A 12,706-nucleotide genomic window follows, 5' to 3' on the forward strand; every position below is an offset into this window, starting at 1 on the left:
TCCAGGCTGAGCCCCCCCAGCTCCCTCAGCTGCTCCCGCTGCTCCAGCCCCTTCCCAGCTCCATTGCTTTTCCCTGGACTCCTGAAGTTGGTCCTGAATTGCTACAGTTCACACACAGAATTCCTAAGGTAAAACAAGCCAAGCATTGGTTTACTTTTAATAACCTGGGTTGAAAAACACCATCCATTCTGAGTGTGCTTCACAAGGAGTTCAGTCATCCCTCCTAAAATAATGACTATCCAGGCCTTTATTTTTTAACTATATAACAATAAAGTGATTTATTTTCAATCTCCTGGTGAATCAGGAAATTGTTGCTATTCCCAGACAGGGAACAGAGACAAAGGAAGATTAAACACCCAAATATCACACTAGAAGCCTTTGGCAGAGTAGGAAACCGAACTCACCCCTCCTTTCTGAAACGTAGCTCAGCTTCTTAGGCATCAGCCCATCACTCCAGCCCTCACGTGATGCAGACACACGTTCACCTTCTGCAGGGCTCCAAAGCACAAAGGCAGCAGCCAGTGAAAGATTCCTGCTGGCCCGGGCTCAGATCCTGTCTGGACTGAGGGAACAGGTTTCTGGTTTCAAAAGGAGCAGAGTTGAAGTTGCTTTCCTTCAGTTGCAACCTTTTTAACAAAACAGAGATTTTTCTCCAGCAAGTAAAGCCATAAATCAGGACATCTCCTGAGGTTCTTTTTTTTTTTTCCCTCCTCTTTTTTTTTTCCTAGTTAGTGTGCCCTCCCTCCCCTTTCCATCCCTCCAGACTTACTTCATAAACATTAGCTTTCAAGCATCTCTTCCCCCAGAGGACGTATCATAAACATCATGTTAAATATTTAGAACAGGAAACCACCTCACTTTTCCAGCTACATAAAAGCTATCTTGGGAGGGTGCATTTTCTGTTCTTATGGCTTTTATATATTTATTTCCTGGTGCAGATCATTCCAATAATCAGCACATTTGCCAGAGATGTTGGACAACAGTGTTAAGAAGTTCCCCAGCACCTGAGCGAAGGAAACTTTGCTACCGGACACTTCAGGGATAGGTGGAGCATCTCCTACTCCATGTGGGACTTCCACAGGCCTTGGATAGGCACTGATGCAACTACAGAGCTGGGAAGAAGGACTCTAATAAACCTTGCAGCACTCCCATCGTCCTCTTTAACTTCCAACTTCCAGCTTGTTTTCCTTAACTCCTCCGAGTGTCCCCAGAAACCACCACGTTAACACACAGCAAAGATATTCAATAACAGCCAGGCACTAAACACCACCGAGCACCATAAACACTGGCAGTTCCAGGCTTGGTTCAAAGCCTGGAAGGAGTCAAAGGTATCTGGCACAAAAGGCTTTTTGACAGCTCTCCTGTGAAGTGCCTCGTGCCCTCACCCTGGCTGGATTTGTTTGTTCAGATCCGAGCCAAACTGTCCAGTCCCAGTTAAAGGTTGTCCCTTCCTCACCTGCAGCATCCTCCCACCCTCTCGCCCCTCTCACACACACGGCAGCACCTCGGGACTTTGGGCAATTCCAAACTCCAGCTCTCTCAAGTACAGCAATCCTCAGAACAACAGGGAATGGCTTCAAACAGAGAGAAAGGAAGTTTAGGTTTGATATTAGGAAAAATTCTTTAGTGTGAGGGTGGGGAGGCCCTGGCACAGGTTGCCCAGAGAAGCTGTGGCTCCCCCATCCCTGGGAGTGTCCAAGGCCAGGTTGGACAGGGCTTGGAGCAACCTGGGCTAGTGGAAGGTGTCCCTGCCCAGGGCAGGAGGTGGGACAAGATGGGCTTTAAAGTCCCTTCCAACCTAAACTGTTCTATGATTCCATGATTCTGTGGCTTCCAGGGCTGTTCGTTCTTCCCATTCCTCCTTCAGAAGGGTGGTGGCAGAGCCTGGGGCTCCTCAGGTGCACACACACCTTGGGCAGGTGCCTGCCCTGTGTGACAGGGCTGCAGTCGTGGCAGAGGTCCCTGGCTGGGAGCTGCCTGTGCTCAGGAAAAGCCTGAGCTCCATCCCTGGCTGTGTAAAACAGCACTTCCCTTTCTTTTCTGAGAGAGTGGGAGAGCCCAGATGGACAGACATCCAGAGGGAACTCAGATAGAGAGCAGGCAGCTGGATGGTGTTGGCCTGGTCTGTTCCCTTGTGGGGCAGGGACTCTGCCACCTTCTAGGGCAGCACTGCCCCCACACACACTGACTGCCCCTGAAGTACTGCTGAGACCCTCACCACACACCCAAACCTTCAGCTACCCAGCTCTTTATACTCTTGGGAGATTCCACAGAACCAACCCAGAGACAAACTCCCACACAGTGTGACCCTGTGGCCGTGCCCACCACATCACCCGGGGTTTTGTCCAGTCTCCCTTTGAAAACTCCCACTGGTACACACAGACTCCTCCAGCAGACAAATTCATACCCAGAAAAATCTCCCCTTTCCACATCTAGTCACCATTCCCAGCTATTCTTGCAGCCTCTTGCTCCATCCACGCTGTGTGCTGCTCATCTGAACCAAACCTACTGGACTCAAAACCCTTCCACAGAAGTTGGTCTCTGTAGACCTTTAACATTAATTTACTTTCTCCTAAGCTTCCAGATTTTGATAAGAGGCTGCCCAAAACGCAGTGCAATAGTCCAAGCAGCCATCTAAAGCGCCAAAGCCACGGAGAAAAGAAAGCAATGATCAGTTCTGCAGCCCCCAAATTACTTTTTTTCTTTCACAGCACATTGCAAGGTCACAGTAATTCATTCTCCACCCTCACCCCCTTCATTCTGCCTGGCTGAAACTCAGTTCAGCTTCAGGGGGAGGCACTGCAAGGGTTTGGCAAACCATAATGTCCTGCCTCCAGTCCTATTCTGAAGATTTAAAAGGTGCAAAGGGCTTGATGTTGGCTTCTCAGATGTGGGCAACCCTCGCCCATTGTACATAGGTGAATCAAATTTTCGGTGATGCAAACTGGAAACGCCTGCCAAGTATGCACGCAGGAGAAAGAAAAACAAAGATCATAAAGATTTATAGGTTGCTTTAAAATGCATTCACCCTAAACCATGAGCTGCTCCAGCAAGCACTACCAACCTGGCTGAAAAGTCGTGCTTCACATGAGGGGCTCGCTCTGCTGGAACGGGAGCTTTTGTGAAGATCGACAGAATTAACGAGCTAAAAACTCCGGGGTATTAGTTCAGTACCTCACAACAACGATAAAATTAAAACTTTTATGCCTCTGATTTATACGTTTCAAATTAAGAAGGATATTTTAGGCTCTCGGGGCGTGTGGGAGCACAGTGGTCCGGTTCTTTATGCTCGTGCACAGCACAGAGTCATATTGGCTGGTTTCTGTGAGGTCCACGACTCTGCTGCTTCAACACAGATCCCTCCAAAAAGAGAAACCCGGCAGTGTAAAATGTCAGTTGTGCGAGGGTCTAGATCTGCTTTGACCAAACTCCAAGCTGAAACAGAGCTCAAAAAAAAAAAATCTCTTTCCAAGAACAAATCCCCTTGCCACAGTCCTATTGCTTCCTGCTTTTAGTTAGGCTAAAAATGAGGAGAAAAGGCAGCACTAAAAGCGTGTCCACTTCCAGTGAGGCAGAAGCGGGATCATGAGTAGAAGTGTGCGAAAATAAAACGGGCAAACATCAAAAAATAACAACAGATCATATTTTGTGATCAGTTTGTTTCGGGCAGGAAGGCTGAGGCTGGTTCTAATTTGAATCTAACCAGTTGGCCAGGCCCTACCTTATATATTATCTTTGGAATGTGAGTCATTTTGTTGGCTTAGTTATTTCTTCTTCTGTAACATGGCACTCCTGACTGCAGCGGTATGTGGGAGCTATTTTTATTGGGTAAGTAGTGAAAGGAAGTGATGGATAGAGCTGGTTGGGAACATTTCAACAAAACATTTTTTCAGTAGAATTTCCTAGTTGCTCCGGTGTGAAGTTCTTCACGCTGAAAGAGCCGGTTCCAGGGAATTTTTTTAATCTGAAAACGACACCGTAAAAAAAATTTTCCAAATAGCACATTTCGGTGCTTTTAAACAAAAGTGTTCGACTGACTCGCCCAAAATTAGTTGATTTTGAAGTTAAAAGAGAAAAATTAAGCTGACATGTCACTGGAGAAAGACCAGCCAGGCCTGATGAAGGAGCCATCCCAAGCATGCAAAGCCAACTCTGTCCCCTGCACAAGAATGCACTTGATCATTTTCCCCTTTAGATTTTGAGCTCTTGAAAATTTTCAAGGCTTTGGCTTTTCATCTCCCTTCAGAACAGTAGCTCCTTTTTCACGGCCCCTCCAAGAATTTCAGGAGCATCAAAACCTTCCTCTGTTTTGTTTTTTTGGTAGTTTTTTTTTTTTTTTTGGCAGAACAAGCAGCACAGTGTGTGAGCAAGGCCTTGGGAAGGCAGAATCCTCGAACCACCTCCCGATCGGGGTCATCCTGGTACTGCAGCGCGCTGTGGTGCGGTCAGATGGAGATGGTAAACCACATGCTGGAAACCTCCCAGTCCCAGGTGCCCACAAAAGCCAAAAATTAAAAGGGTGTATCCTCAATGGATGACCAGCCACTCCTGAGACCCTGCCTTTCCCTGTGGGCTTTTCGTAACAGCTTTCAAAAAGCAGGGCCAGCTACAACTTAAGCAAAGCTGGCCAGTGATCTAGGAAACTCTTCAATTATAGATGAGCACCAATAAACAGCCAGTGATTTGCTGGAAATTATGAAGTATAAATAATTGAGAAGCAGGGAGTTGGCCCAGAGGTACCCTTCTCTCTTGCTGATTCGTCTTAATGCATTTCCTTGATGCAGCTCCCTGCTGTGTTCCTAAGGAAGGCTGTGGGAGCAGCAGGATAATGGCCCTGGAAGAATATGCTGACCTGCTTGTGCAGAGTTGGAAATATCTGACCATCTCCCAGGCTGAAAGGTGCAGCTGAGGAAAGGGGGTTAACCCAGCGAACCACATCGTCACCCCACTTCCCGCATGGAAATCAGGAATTCCACCTGAGTACACAGGGATCCTCCAGTCCCAGAGGACAATGGTTTGACAGCAGTTGGTGTGGAAGGACTTCAGTCTGTATTTGCTTCTTCACGGGGTCCTTAAAGAGGAGATTTGATCAGTGCAGGGCAGGAAGCTGCCTGAGGATGCTCAGGGCTGTCCTGGGAGAGGAGGGAGTCAACTGCGGACATCCCGGTCTTCCAGCCTGGATGGCTCTGGTCCACAATGGTTTTTCAAATATAGCCCCAAATTAGGGCAAGCAAGCCTTTCCTGGGGTCACAACTCTTGGGCAGGGCATGGGACAAACCCAAAATGCCAACCCTGTAGCTCAGCAGGACCCCAAGACAGCAGCACTGCAGAGAAATTCCCCCCCAGGGGAACGGGGCTTCAGCCAGAACTTCACCCTTAATGCAAAGGGAAAAAGTCCTTTGGGAAAACAGGCCAAAATATTCACCTTTGAGACATTTCTGTGGAGTTTGTCAGAGAGGAAGTCGTATTAAGAGAGGATAATTTCCTTCTGTGCTGCTGGGTCAGAGATAAAGAAAAAAGCCAAGTGGATGTACAGCAAGGCTCTCAAAGGGGCCCATAAAGAACCAGGAACACCTCCCCTTGCTCCACCATGGATGACTCAAAGGGAATTTTGTTGTTAACACCCACCAATTACCAGCTGTCTCACATCCTGATGCTGATGCCCTTTTGATCTGTTTAATAAAACTGTGGATGCTGCCACAAGCCATATAAAATCTCCTATACTACAAAAATTGAAATCTTCCTGATAACTGGCAGCAGTGGTTCCCATTCAGCAACCAACCACTGGGTCATAAGCACATCTGCCTCCACGAGCTTTAAATGTGTCACTGTTAATTTTAAAATTTAAAAAAAAACCTTCTGGCTTTTGCACTGAAAATGAAATGCCTGACTTACGTGAGGTGTAAGAGATGGGAAGAGGAAAGAAAGATGCTGGAAGATAGAAAAGAAGGCACTTCATCAGGAGAAGTTGTGGTAAGAGTTTCAAAGCTGCAGGGAATTAAAGCATGGGGTGAGTCAGGTCTCACTCAGATGTCTGAAACCAAGGTGTCTAATTCAGAGCTGACTCCCCTGTGTTTTCTTCATAGCCTTGGTAAACAAGAAATCTACCTTATTGTAAAATAAACATCTAAAAAAAATCTAAAACTCTGGAAGTGTCAGATTGTCCCCACTGGTTGACAAAAAGCAACGCTAAAATTCTCAGACTGACTCCTGAATTTTATCAGGCAAAGGAGGGAGATCAAATGGACCGTCTAAATATTCCTAAGACATTTTTCCAGTTCCAACATAACGGACAGGCCACTGTGAACGCTGGGCTGCTCCTTGCCTGTCCATAAAACTCACATTCACTGGGAAAAGGAAGGAAAATGGAATAGAAGAAGGAAAGGGAGAGAATAAATTATATATATATAAAAACTAAACTAAAAATAAAGAGAAGCATAAATCTAGTGGGAGAGAAGGCTGGACATCATGTTGTTTAGATCCACCTGACCCCAACCCTTTTTCACCAAGAAAGGCTCACCAGAAAAAGGGAATTTCAAGGGACTCCTTAAGGCAGCAAAGATAGGCTGGCATGTAAGGAGGCAGGACTTCAGGTAAGGTATTTCCACTCATTTCTGGCACAACATCTTTTTATATGAAGACAATGACAATCATTTTGAAACCCCCATCCCCTCCTCACCCCATCTGCACTGCAGAGAGGACACCAACATCTCGCACGACAGGAGCGAACACAGCCGACGTTCACGTGGGGGGAAACGCAGCTCTGGGGCATCAGCAGGACTTCTGATTAAAGCAAAGGGAATATGTTCTGCTCCCACAAAAGCAGAAGCGGTCCCTGGCTCCTCCCTGCTCCCCAGCACTGGGGGAGCAGAGGGAAGGCAGCACAGAACGCTCCCGGTGCGAGGAGGTGGCTGCGGAGGGAGTGGGAGCTGGCGGTGTCTCCCAGGCCAGCATCAGGGCAGCGTGGGCTGATGAAGTCTGAGTAGATGCCACAGCTCGTAGCTTTTAAGATCTCAGTAAACAGTGTAAAGGGACATGGAACCAGGGCTCAGTATGCAGATTTTGCTCCATTATGTTCCTGAGCTGTTTTTTCTCTTTTCACTCCCAGCTATGGAAGACGCCAAAGCTGTTAAATATCAAGCGTGTATAATGGGAATCCCATAAGCTGGGGGAATGGCCAGGATTCAAGGATATGTCCAGAGCAGAAAAAAACATATCAGTAAGAAAAGAAAAATAAGAAAGAGAGAAATAAGCATGAAGACGTGGGTGGAGGAGAAGGGGGAGGAAGGGGAGAGATCAGACCAAAGACTTCTCATCGGCCGTTCTGGTTTTTAGGTCACTGCTTAATGGCACCCAAAGGATTTTTATTGTTGCTGCTGCTATTATTACCATTGTTATTAACTACAGCTCTTACCCTTGGTCCCAAGAAACTTTAAAGAGCACAGACCCTTCTATGCCAGGTGCTCCATGTGAGCACACACATGTCAGGGCAGAGTCTCCTGTGCTTTGTGTGGGGCACAGCACACTCCCAGCTCCAAGGGAAGAGGTCCCTCAGGACCTCTCCCTCTTCTTCTCAGCTCCTCTTACACCTCTGTAGGCACTGCAGGAATATTGCCCTTAACACTGGAAGTGTCCAAGGCCGGGTTGGACAGGGCTTGGAGCAACCTGGTCCAGTGGAAGGTGTCCCTGCTCGTGGCAGGGGGGGTTGGAACTGGATGATCTGTGGGGTCCCTTCCAACCCAAGCCTTTCTATGATAACACAGTGCTGCCAGAAGCATTTTGCAATCCTCCAACACAACTGGAACCACTGTGGATGGATAAAACAACCAGACAGAAAAGGGAAAGGCTCTTCCCTTCTCATTCCAGCATATTTGGCTTTGTGTGGAAACATTATGCAACAGGATGAGGGCAGGGAGAGGAAAAGGTAATTTTATTTCCTCAGCCACTTATCTGGGCAATCCATCAGCAAATGCAGCTTTGCTGAAGTCTATCAATAGTCATCTCAGATCCTGCTGGTTTGCTCCCTTTGCACAGGTAGATCTGCAGTGAGGTTATTGCTGAGCCCCAGCTGAGGCTGATCTCAGCACAGCTCTTGTTAGACAAGCCACTGTTTTCCCCCCATCAGTCCATGTCAAACACCAGCCTGAGAGCAGGGACAGTGCCCTGTGAAACCCCAAGCACTGGGGGCAGCACCAAGGCATGATTCTGGAAGGGGTTTACGTCCTGCACAACAAAAGGAGGTCAAGAAGAGACAAAAAAATTAACTGCATCACCCCTTACAGTCTCAAAGTCATTCTGAAGTTTTAGGAAATAAAGGAACACTTTACTAGGAAGAAGATGCAGCTAAATACACTGAAAAAGGATGGACAACTGTATTTAGCAACACAGTAAGAATCACCCTCTCTCCAAAAGCCATCTCCTCTTTCCTGAAATTACTTCCCTGTCTCAGGCAAAAGTCTGGAAGGAGAAAAAGGGTATTTCCCCCCTTTCTTTTTTTCATAAAATAATCCATTTTGCTGCTTCAGACAAGCTGTTATTCATCTTGAACCTGTCCATCCCTCCCACTGGGAGCTGCAGATGGATTTACCAGCTAATCCAGTTAGTAGCTCCTGCCAGTCATGGCATTCCAACATCCCCTGATACAAAGCTGGGGAAAATTGCCCACGTACATGTGTGTTTGTGCATCTGTGTGTGCTCAGGCCAGAAAGGGAGACAGAAACCAAGGAACTGCATTACCCCAAGAGCCCTTTTCTTCTCTCACAGTTGAACTAAACTTCCAAGCAGAGGAGAGGAGAAGCTCTGGCAGAAGCAGCTAAATAAAGGACAGTGATGCTGACAGCAAAGGACCATCAAGTCAGCACATCTTCTCTGTGCCCCTAAACTTCTTGGTGCTGGTCTATATAAAATACTGGCAGTCACAGCAGAGGTTCAAATGCTTTGAGCACCAAGGCTGGTGCTTTTCAGTGACAGGCTTGGTCCCCTCAGCCCCTCCTGTTTCCTTCCCTTCCCACGGGGTCAGGCAGTTGGTTCCATTAAAAAAATAAACGTGGGCAAAGATCAGAACTGCTGCTGCCACAATGCCCAGCTCACAAGGAATAAAGTTGCAACCAAGGGAAGAACAACAGGCTGATGCTGCCTGTGGAATGCTGTCCCAGTGTTTTGGCTCGTAGTACAACTGAGGGTTGAGCTGTTGCCTTGGCAGTGACAGTGCAACATCGGGGCCATGCCTCTAAAAAAAAAAATCACTTCTCTAGGATGATAGTTTGGACAGCTCTGCCTCCAGATCCCTCTACCTTGATAGCAGGACAAGACTGATGGAGAGGCTGGGGGAGCAAAGGAGTGTTTGGAAGATGTAAGGAGCCCAGGGCACACATGGGGAGGATGCTTGGGCATGTCAGGGAGAAAAGCACGTGGAAATGTCTCCATGGAGAGCGTGGAGACATGTTGGAGTGTTTGTGTGCTGCTGCAAGCACACGGGATTGTTTCCAAAATGGCTTCAAATCACTGGATCAACTCCACAGCTGCTGAGCCCCTGCCACTCCGGGTCACTATTCCTTCCAGGAGCTGCTGGAGCTGGAGCGGGAAGGTACCACCGAGCAGCACTAAGTGGGAAATGAGCAAGTGTCACGGAACAAAATCAATAGCCTGGAGCCAAGGCTGTTTCTCTCCCTTTCCTGTCTCTGCTTTGTGTGTGTGTGTGTGTGTGTGACTCCAGGGCTTCTTTACCTCCTCCATTCCCTTCCTTCCCCGCCACTGCAAATGTTGCAGAGCATGATAATGAAAGCTGGTGTCCAAGCCACCAGACAAGCCCATCACTGCAATCAGAACAACTGCGGGAGATGGGAGCCTGCGGGCTCATCAAGCTGTCCTGGCGCTGGCCAGCCCCGTGCACATGAAGATGCCAATCTCGCCTCCCTCCCGTCCCTCCTCCTCCTCTTTGGCAGCCCAGTCTCCTCACCCTCCTCCCCCTGCCACGCTCCCCTGTCGCCCTCCCCCTTCCTCCAGCCCTGCTCAGCACCAGAGGAACGCCAGCCCGGGCCACATCCCAGCCCTTCTCCCTTAACGATTCTGATGGGAAATGCCCAGCAGGCTGAAGCTTTCCTAGAAAAGCAAGGGCAGGTCGGAAGGCATATGGTTGCTGTCCTCTAAGCTCCGGGTGACAAGGTCTGTGATGCTGCATCCTTCCCAGGCGGAAAGGGGGAGAAAAAAAAGAGAGAGAGAGAGAGAAAGAAAGAGAAAAATCGCCTGCTTGGGCTTTGGGAAATCACAAGCTGCTCCCTGCGGGGAGTGAACCTCTCCGACCCTGTGCCACACTGCTGGGCACGGATCACACCACGCCGGCGTGGCAGAGCCTGGCCTTGTCTTAAAATGAGAATTTAAAAATGGAGAGCTGGAAATACCTCGGTGTTTTTTAACGCAGTCACGGTCCATAACAGCATCTCTGGCTGCCTCTCCTCCCTGACCCGCAGTCACAGGGGTTTAGGAGCGTTTGGTGCTAAAGCTGAAGCGCAAAGAGAGGACAAAAAAAAAAAACCACCTCGGTGTTTTTCCAACTTCCATTGCTGCCATTGGCAAGTGTTTTGCTCAGCTATGCTCCCAAGGTTACTTAAAACCTGATGGAATGGGGAGTTCCCCCCGTTCACTCTGAGCTGTGCTGGATGCCCAGGCTGCTCTTCCCTGGAGAATGAGACCACCCTGCACGGGAGGGTGAAGTCTCCTCTTGGAGAGACTCACTCTGGACAACCAAATCCAGTGGCTGAAAAGAAGCAGGATGATGTTTCTTCCCCTCTGCTTTACAGAGTCCGTGCCACATCCTCATCCCCAGCCATCTCTGCTGTTGGTATGAGGGGAAATCTGCAATTCCAGGTTGTGTTTTGCCCCAAGGCAAAGGATCAGTTTGGAATATTTCCCTGCGGGACTTTTACAGGTTTGTCTCTCAACAGCAGCCAGTTCCCATAAAACACAGGATGGAATGACACATATTTCCCCCCTTAAATGAGCACAAGGGCTCTTCTTTCATACAAATGACTTCCCTCAACATATGAATCCACTGATCTCTCTTACTACACCAACATAAAGTTTCTTTCCAAACCATAGACCTCACCTTTAATAATCAATATTTCCTTTCCACTTGCTCAGCTTTCAAGGTCATACACTGAACAGATTAATCACACTTTTAGAACCCTCTTCCTCTCAGGCTGATGCTAGCACTGGCATTATGTGGAATTTGAAGCAAAAACAGCCTGAACAGGGCTTGGGTTTGTCTTCCCGATGGAATGTTAGGCCAAGAAAAAGAAACTGCTGTTTGTCCAGAGTAAAAGGGCAAATAAAATCATTTCCAGGCTCTTAAAGAAGCTATTACACACAGTGAATTAGATGAAAAATCACTTGATGACAGTGGCCTTTTAAAACGCTACTGAGAGCGGGAGCAATGAGCAGTTAGCCAAAGGCTATCTATATTCTGCTACTCCTACATGTGCTCACAGCTCCTGCTTTAGAAAAGCCCATTCTCAATCATGACACTGTATTCCTAACACAGAACAATTACCTGTAACCCTACATGCCATCAATTCCCCTGATTCCATACAGGAACTTTTAAAAATATCCCTCTAAATGGGGTGTAAGACTGTGTTGGAATGTAGGGTGAGCTGTAAGCAAAGGGAAAGGGGGGAAATAGCAAAGGGAAGCAGAAGGAAAGTTTGGAAACATTTTTTTGCATCTTTCAAATAAAACAAAATATCTCTATTATGATGATTTGTGTCCTAGGAGCAGAGAAATGAATTGGTTACACCATCATCCCAGGGAAGCTGTGGCCACAGCACTAAACAAGATTATCTGCTCCTGACGGGCTTGAGCCACCTCAACTGGGAATGTGTTGGTTTGGACAGCACTGATTCCAGTGGGAAAACCCAAGAGCTTGCCAGCCATCTCACCCCAGATCTGTTCAGTCTTGGTCTAAGATGGGCTTCACATTGCAATCTTCCAGCTCTGATATGAACCTGAAAGGGGTTTGTGCTTGGCACTGATCTGAATGGAGCCCACCCCACTGGAAAACTTCAGTGAGATTTTCCTCGGGATATCGGACATCTGAACAGGCTGACGGTTCTCAAGACCTCACTGGCTTCCCAACAAGGTTTGGCCTTAAGCCTGGCATTTAAACATCCAGCCTTACCACCCCCTGCTCTGCTGTTAACCACTGCTTTACCTGCACTTCCACCCAAGGATCTTGGGGCACTCCAGTGATCCCAGAGAGAACAATTCCAATCATCCCCGTCTTGGCAGCTTATTGCCCTTCTGTAGCAGAGAGATACATCACTCAGAGTGAGTTGACACGAGCTGGAGAAGGTCAGGCAGTAATGAAGTGGCCGTGGTTTGGAGCAGAACCTTCAAGTCCAGTAGCCCAGACCCCAATTTAATCTACTCAACTTTGCCATAACCAGTTTTTGTTTCAGAAGGAAAAGCAGAAGAGCAATGACTGTGACTTACCAAATGTCTAAACACAAGTGGAGGGGGCTGGAAAAGTGTGCTGGGCTGACTATTCCAAAATGGGGAGTGCTTCTGTGTTCATTTCTCCTGCTGTGTCACTAAGAATTACAACCTGCCTAAATGCCTAAGCACACTGAGAACATATAATAATAATTACAGTGTCAGAATTCCCTTGGAGATCTGAGTGAGATCTCGTTTCCTGAAGCAGCTCGGGGAGAAG

At 47.8% G+C, this 12,706-nt stretch overlaps 1 long non-coding RNA gene across 1 annotated transcript in view; it reads right to left on the reverse strand.

Moving 5' to 3' along the window:
* LOC108505384 overlaps positions 1-12,706 on the reverse strand; it is a 170,465-nt gene that overhangs the window by 21,994 nt on the left and 135,765 nt on the right. The window contains exon 3 of the long non-coding RNA XR_001877487.1: positions 405-562. This is a non-coding gene — a long non-coding RNA (uncharacterized LOC108505384). The remainder of the gene's footprint in view (positions 1-404; positions 563-12,706) is intronic.

This window comes from Lepidothrix coronata, unplaced genomic scaffold (genome assembly GCF_001604755.1).
Source record: "Lepidothrix coronata isolate B3197 unplaced genomic scaffold, Lepidothrix_coronata-1.0 Scaffold189, whole genome shotgun sequence".
Lineage (NCBI taxonomy): Eukaryota > Metazoa > Chordata > Aves > Passeriformes > Pipridae > Lepidothrix > Lepidothrix coronata.